The sequence below is a fragment of the Telopea speciosissima genome, chromosome 11 (genome assembly GCF_018873765.1).
Source record: "Telopea speciosissima isolate NSW1024214 ecotype Mountain lineage chromosome 11, Tspe_v1, whole genome shotgun sequence".
Taxonomy (NCBI): Eukaryota; Viridiplantae; Streptophyta; class Magnoliopsida; order Proteales; family Proteaceae; genus Telopea; species Telopea speciosissima.
In genome coordinates, this window is record NC_057926.1 from 35,777,077 (window position 1) to 35,784,574 (window position 7,498).

A 7,498-nucleotide genomic window follows, 5' to 3' on the forward strand; every position below is an offset into this window, starting at 1 on the left:
TTTTGTTATCTTTCTTTCTTTAATTTGTGAGGAAATGGGTTGCAGAGTTATATTATTGGATGTTTTCCTAGATTGCATAATAATTCAGAGAGAATGATTATAAAGCTCATGAAACGGGATTGTTGAGACCCTGTTCTGACAAATCACTTGTCATGTCAAAACCGAATTTTCTCCCCATCACCACCAATGGAAGAGTCTCCAAACCGAATTTTCTCCCCATCACCAATGGAAGAGTCTCCAAACCACCTGTCATGTCAAAACAGAATTTTCTCCCCATCACCAACTGCCCACCAGTTGAAATTGAACTTCTCAAAGAGAGGTCTTTGGTAACAATTGATGAATTCAACTTCTTACATATGCATGATCTCATTCGAGACTTGAGAATGGAAATTGTTCGCAAACAGTCTCCTGGGAAGCATGGAGGTCATAGAAGATTGAGGGATAACGACAATGTCATTAATGCATTAATAAACGTCAATGTAAGTATAATTATCCAGAGTTAATCTCTTATCATAATACAAGATTGTCCCTTTTAGCAGTTTCCTTTTCTTTATTAATTTCCCTCTTTTATCAGGGAACTGCTGCAGTTGAAGTCCTTCTATAGACTTGACTCAATATAATGTGGAAGAGTCTGACATGTTCTACACTTTAGGCCACTGCAAGAAATTGGTGTAACGGCGGCACTTTTGGTTGAGCTATTGCGGCATTTTTTATAAATGTCGTCATATATGAAGATATATCGGTATTTTATTAAAAATGCCGTCATATATAAAAGTATAACGACTTATAGGAACAAACGTCGTCATATATGAATATATAACGGCGTTTGTACACAATCGCCGTTAAACAAATTAGTTTCCTCGGCGTTTTTTTTAACAAGTGCCACTATAGCTTACCATTTAATGATAATTTAATATTTTTATTAACGGCGTTTTCAAAGAAATGCTGTCGTATGTCGCAATACAACGGCATTTATAAATAAACGCCGTAGAAAATAATAGATTTCCAAAACAAAAAAACCCATAATTGTTTTCACTTCCCCGCACTTTCCATCTCTCTCTCAAAAGCCTTTTCGTTCCCCCGCTCTTTCCATATCTCTCTCAAAGTTTTCTCAAAAAGCTTTTCAAACTCAAGAAGCAGGGCTCTTTTTCCTCTCTCAACCATCAAACCACTCTCATATCTCTTTCAAGCAACAGAGCAATGGTGAATCAGCGATTGTTGCTAGTTGGACTGGTGATTTCAGAGATTCTCATCAGTCATACCAATTCTCGCAAGTCCCACAAGGTTCGATCCTATTCAACCCTTCTCCTCTTCTTTTTACTTACATGCTTTGATTTGTCAGAAAGGATTAGTTCTTACATACCTGTTGATCAACTCTTATTTTGTTTAGGGTTTCTATAGTTAAGTTCCCTTATTTTAATTTTTTTTTTATCTTAAACTCCCTTTCTCTCTCGCTCTCTGTTTCTGCTTCGTTTCATTCTGTGTTTATCTATGGATTTGCGTATGTAGTTTACATATGTATGAACATGTGTTTATATTGGTGATGCGATGGTGAAAAGTAAAAACAGTAGAATGTGAGCTAATTTGGATTTGTTTTGATCAAACAAAGGTGGGGAAAAAGAAAATAGAATAGGTTTTACTTTCATCTTTGTTCTATTTGTTTCTAAGTGTGTTTAGGATGTTATATTTTTGATATCTTTTTCAGTTCTGAATTATGATCATTATTAGAAATTACCTAGCTCTAATTACTACCTGCTGTGGATGTCTTTTTTTTTTTGTTTTCTTTTCTTCTTCCTTTTTTGGGGTTAGAAACTCTTGTTAGAGTTTCAGAGTGAAACCATTAAAACCTCAACAATGTAAAATCCTACTATATAGTTGGTGAAACTAAAGCAGCCTCAAGAGTAGCCTCTCTTTGTTTTCTTGCCTGCGACTCCATTTTAATATCATCTGGATCAAGACTCCAGAACTCCACATCATCATATACTGCTCCAGAAACTTCACTAGACCTACTAGAGAAATGACCCTTTCTCCCAGGCTAAATGCCATTAGTCTTGCTATCAGAATACTTGCGGCTAGCACCATTACCTTTTGGCACTCTAGCACCTCTAGAATATGCCATTTCTTGAGCAGCCTGCAGCTCTTTTGATTGTCTTGCATTTTGCAAGGAAAGCTTGGTGACTTCTACCCCTATTATTAGGCCCTTAGTCCCTAAAAGATGAAAGATAGGTAGAACTTACAAAGAGTGTCACAGAGTGACAGAGAGAGTTAAAAAAAAGAAACCCCCTTGTAGCTCTACACTCATTGAGAACCTAAACAAACACCACTGACAACACAAACAAACCATTATTGCAGTCTCAAGCTTCTCAGAGAGCCATGGGATATGGAAGGAGTTTCAGTATTGAGACATGTCTGCAGAAGCCATGATAGGTTGCTGATTTAGATAGAGTGAATTCCATGGGTTCATGAAAGCTATCAGCATCGACTAGAGTTTCCTTAGTTTCAAAACTGTTATTGCCCTCATTTATGTACTGGATGATCTCATTAAGGGACTGCAATCTGTTGTTCAACTCCCCCATCTAAGCTCTCAAAAGTAAATTCTCAGCTTCAATGGCCAAGTAGTGCTGAGTGGTGAAGTTCATACTTGTAAGGATCTGGTTATTCTCCTTCCTGAGCTGAGCCATTTGGACCATCAGTTCATCCAAATGCTTCTGTTTCCACATCCTTGATCTTCTCGCTGATTCATGGTTTGATAGCATTCTCTTCTTTTTCCTTTGATCCATTACAACCTGAAGGTCTTCTTCTGAACCAGATTTTGGAAGCAGAGTTGACCCCGAAGAAGTTCCAGAAGAGGAAGGCATGGTATATTTACAGCAGAAATTTTATAATAAACCAAGTAGAGGGATTTGACTAGACTTTAAATACAACAAAGACACGACCCAAATATTAAAAAAAGAAACCAAAATGTATACGTTATACCTATTAATTAAGATATAAAAATAGATACAGAAGAAGTGCAAGGGTCTATCTAACAGTTATTAGATTGTGACTAGAGCCAGTTCATGAAAAAAAAAAAAACCAGTAAAGGAACACAACAGAGAAGGAGTTGTAAGAAAAGATCCTCTCTCTCTCTCTGTGTCCAATTTCTATGCATGTTGCAAGTTTTTTTCTAATTCTTCTTTCCAAATATATCTGGGTTTACACTTTGAAGGTGTCTTTGTGTCTTATCTAGAGAAGACAAAGCAATATGGTTATTGGTGTTTCTGGGGTTTTATGTGACTCTGTTCTGGTTTCTGGTATTTCAGAACCATTTATTACTCCCATTCATCCATTTGACATGAGAACTGTTGGGGTTTGATCCGAAAAACTGTTAGAATCTGTGACTCACAGGTCAGGTTGAATCCGTTTATCATTTGTTTAGAATATTGAAGCAATTCCTGTACTCTGTTACTGAACTATGGTTCTCCAAATAAGTTGATTTAAAATCGTGTGATGGTCTTCTTTATTATCTCTTCTTTCCATGAGTAAATAGATTAATACATAAATTGTATGTGCTTGGTGGTCTAGATTTCTTTTGCTTTTCATTTTTTATGTTATCAATATTTTGATGATTTAACAATCGTGCATGAAGATTTTGCTTTCTTGCATGCTTCATAATCCATGCTGTTTCATTGGTTTTTGCAATATGAAAGTCGAGGTAACTACAAGGCCCATATGGAGTTAGGCTTATATTATCAAACAGACAACTATTTGTTTAACCAGAGTTGTCTCAGAACAACATGTTGCCATAATAGCTGAGATGACTGAGATTCATTGTAAACAAAGATCTCACGAGCATGTTAATTTCTTCTAGTAATTTCAACAGCACTTCAGTGACTGTCCTCCTAGAGACATACGAGAGTTGGCAGTATGCAGGCCATTACTGTGGGGTCTGAACTCCAGAGGGACATATTAAATCTTATTTGTTTTATACTCATTATTTATTAATCTGCTTAATTTCATTTCCTTAAGATTTTCTTTGGTTTATTGTTACTAATTAGGTTAGTATGATTTTGAGTTTCGATTCTGCCATTTCCAATATCTAGCTATCCTGTGAATGGGGTTCCTGTGCAAGGATGGTTTTATATGGAGAGAATTACTATTTTTGGGGTCATTCGTCTGTACATCATGTGACATTTTTTTCTGTAATGCCTTGTTTGTTGTACAGTAAAGTCTACAAAGTATAAAGTATAAGACTACCTAAAAGATGTTATGCACTTTCCCACTGTCCACAGAAAATTGGGAATGGTTTCGTGGTGGAAAAAACCCTGCTACAACGATTTGTATTTCTTCTCCTTCACCCATTAAAATGAGGCTTTAACCTAGCATCCATGGAAACAAAAAAATTTCATTGTTGAGATGATAACACATTTCAAACTTCATCTTGAAAAACACTCACTCTTAAAAAAAGAAGGGAAGGGACATCAGGTGGTAGGGAGATTACTTGTTCTGGATTGGATTTGACATGCTTGGAGGTACCTTGTGAAAGCTTTCTTTTACTTGCTTCATGGGCTGCCTCTTCATTTCTGCCTGCAAATTTTCATTAGCTTGAGAATGCACTGAAGATTGTGGTTGTGATGGAAGAACTCTTGCTTGGCCCCTAGAGAAAACATTAGTGCCAGTGCAAGTAAAACTACCCATAATCTGCAATACCAACCCATCATTGTTCTCTTGCTCTCCTTGTCTTCTTACTAAATTTTGAAGATGATTAGTGAGAAGTGTTACATATGTTTGATTTATCGGAAAAAGATCTCTGTCCGGGAGTGTGGCCTACGCCAGCACTTGCATGAGTCTATCTCTCTCCTCCCCATGTGAAAAGACACTAGCCCCCTTGTTTTAAGGAGGAGAGATATAGACACATGGGAGTGCTGGCGTAGTCCACACTCCCGGACAGAACTGCTTCCCTTGATTTATTAATATCTCTCTCTCTCTCTCTCTCTCTCTCTCTCTCTCTCTCTCTCTCTCTCTCACTGAGTCAGTAGATGAGTGGGCCATGTGATGCATCTTTGATAGTCCCAGTTTTGAACTAATCTCTGACTCAGTGATGAGTGGGCCATGTCATTGAACATATATCTTTAGTGAGAAGTGTTACATATATTTGATTTATATTTATTCTTTTTCCTTTGTAACGATGAATCAATGATACTACATGGTTGTTGCATTGCTGCTACTTGCTTGCAACTTAATTGAAAATGAAAATTCCCAATTTGACCTTATTGGATTTGTACATCTTCCCATTGGTTTTATTTTTTGGTCAATGACATATATGCATATTTCCTTCTCATTTGAGTGTCATGGTTCGTAGAAGAAATCTATATAAATGAAAAGAAACTGATTTTTGATCTGCAGGTGTGCATGCTTTCTTTTTCTCTTGCCCTTTGGAAGAATATATCCCTCAATTCAATAGAAATAGTAAGAGAGAGATATTATGGACTTTAAATCCCTTGAGGAAAGCTGTATAAACTTAGACCTAAACATCTCAATAGCCATCTCCAACTCTAACTAGAAACTGAAACTATAAATTTGTGCACTTCTATACTGTAATTTGATACTGATACTACTCATAAATTTTGTTCTCTCTTGTATCACAATTTAATTGAAATTACAGCATAAGCATGGAAAGTTACAACAAGGAACTGTGATTTGCAAAACTCTCAAGGACCCCTTTAGTAATTAGGTTGAGAACACCAACCTGAACCTTGAAATACTAGGTGGATCAGCTGGGGTAGTTTGTAAAGTGCCATATTGGGTTTGTTTTAGATTGTATATAATTAGACTCAGAAATGCCAATCTGAACCAAAACTGTTTATTACTTGGGTTGTGATATTGGAAAAACCTGTTCTCATCTACTTTTTGGTTTTCTTGATCTGTTTTTTCATATTTATTTCCTACTTATAAATGATCAGAGAACTTGTTTTTATATTCTGTATACATGTATTCCTTTTCCATGTACAAAGTGAAATCCTAAGGCAATTCCCTAGAATAAAAAAAATGTGGGTGCTTATGGAAGACAAAGTGTACGTGGTACTGGTTGAGGATATTGAGGACGGTGACTCTGGTATTGATCAAACTTCAGAAAATGCATTCCAGTCCATTCTCAAGATCCCGGATGCTCAACTCCAGTGTCTCCAATAGCTTTTGGGCTTCAACTTGCCTCCACTCACGGCCCTTGTGTGTCTTGTGGCCAAGGAGGGTGCCCACTGTGACATCCACCATCTCAAATCCACATCTCTTCATTTCTTTCTTATCACATGCCCCAGGAATCTTATTCATCAATTTGGAAACCAAAGACCAACCATTAGGCCTCGGCATAGCCTTTGATCAAGTTAAGAATGATAGTAAGGACTCGAACATGCTGAGGGTGATTGCTTCCACTTCTTTTAGCACACTAACCGTGGCAACAATGTCATGGTTTTTGTCTAAGAGAGATGAAAATGCACCCTGCTTTTGTACTTTCCTTAGATCTCCAAGGCACTTGCTGATCACCTTATTCACCTTCTTCACCTTCTTCCTGGACATGATGTATGCTTCAACTTCATTTGCTAGACCAGATTTCCCTCTTATTCTACAGAGGGAAGATTGAAGCTCTGTCACACATTGTTTCATCTATGAAAGAACATCCCTTGCTACCACACACATCCAGTGACCTGAGAGATCCATCCAACACCTCATCAATCCATTTTCTCCTCATTCTTGGGCTAATGTTTGTTGGCTCTGTGGCAAATGAAGGAAATCATTGATGCAATCATATAAATCTTTCAGGGATTCTTAATTGATGAGTTCTTTCAAGTAGCCTCACCCTCACAATCTTCAGATCTCAAATAACTATGGGAATGTGGCTGGCTGTTGATACCCATCATTTAGACTTCCCTCTTTCTTTTTCTTTTTCATGTTTTACATAGTGAACAATCATTGGGAAGCTTACTTGTTTTTTTGTTGGGTAAGGGGAAGCTTACTTGATACTTTATAGGTTATGATAGTCTACATATGAAAATATTGAATTTCTTGGTTTGACTTGTGTCTTGGTAGGGAAAGATAGATTGATGGGTTTGGTTGTTGAGGCAGCAAAGAGAGCTCTTCAAATGGCTCAAGTCAATGCTGATGATGTAGACTTTACCCTGCTGTGCAAATCTACTCCGAACGATCTTTTTGGCAGTGCTCCTCAGGTACATCCACATGATTTAGGAATCTTGAAATGCTAAGGTTAAAGTAATCATCTTTGTAAGAAGAGGAAATTATAACTGTACTATGGCTACAAAACATGTTTTCATTTGATTATGAATGAAGGCCTAAGTACTTTATATATAAGAGTAATATTTTATTGTTAGTATAAAGAAGTGTGATGCCAGGTGATAAGGATCTAATTAATTAAAACTCTATTTCTTGTTAGTTCATAAATTTCATTTTTTCTGTGTTATGCCATGCTTAGTTTAACATTGTGTTTCATTTATCATTCTTTTAG

General features: G+C 36.8%; 1 pseudogene; it reads right to left on the reverse strand.

Annotated features, from left to right (window-relative positions):
- Nucleotides 1-2,206: 2,206 nt before the first annotated feature.
- On the reverse strand, nucleotides 2,207-2,961 carry LOC122644557 (annotated as a pseudogene).
- Nucleotides 2,962-7,498: the final 4,537 nt, after the last annotated feature.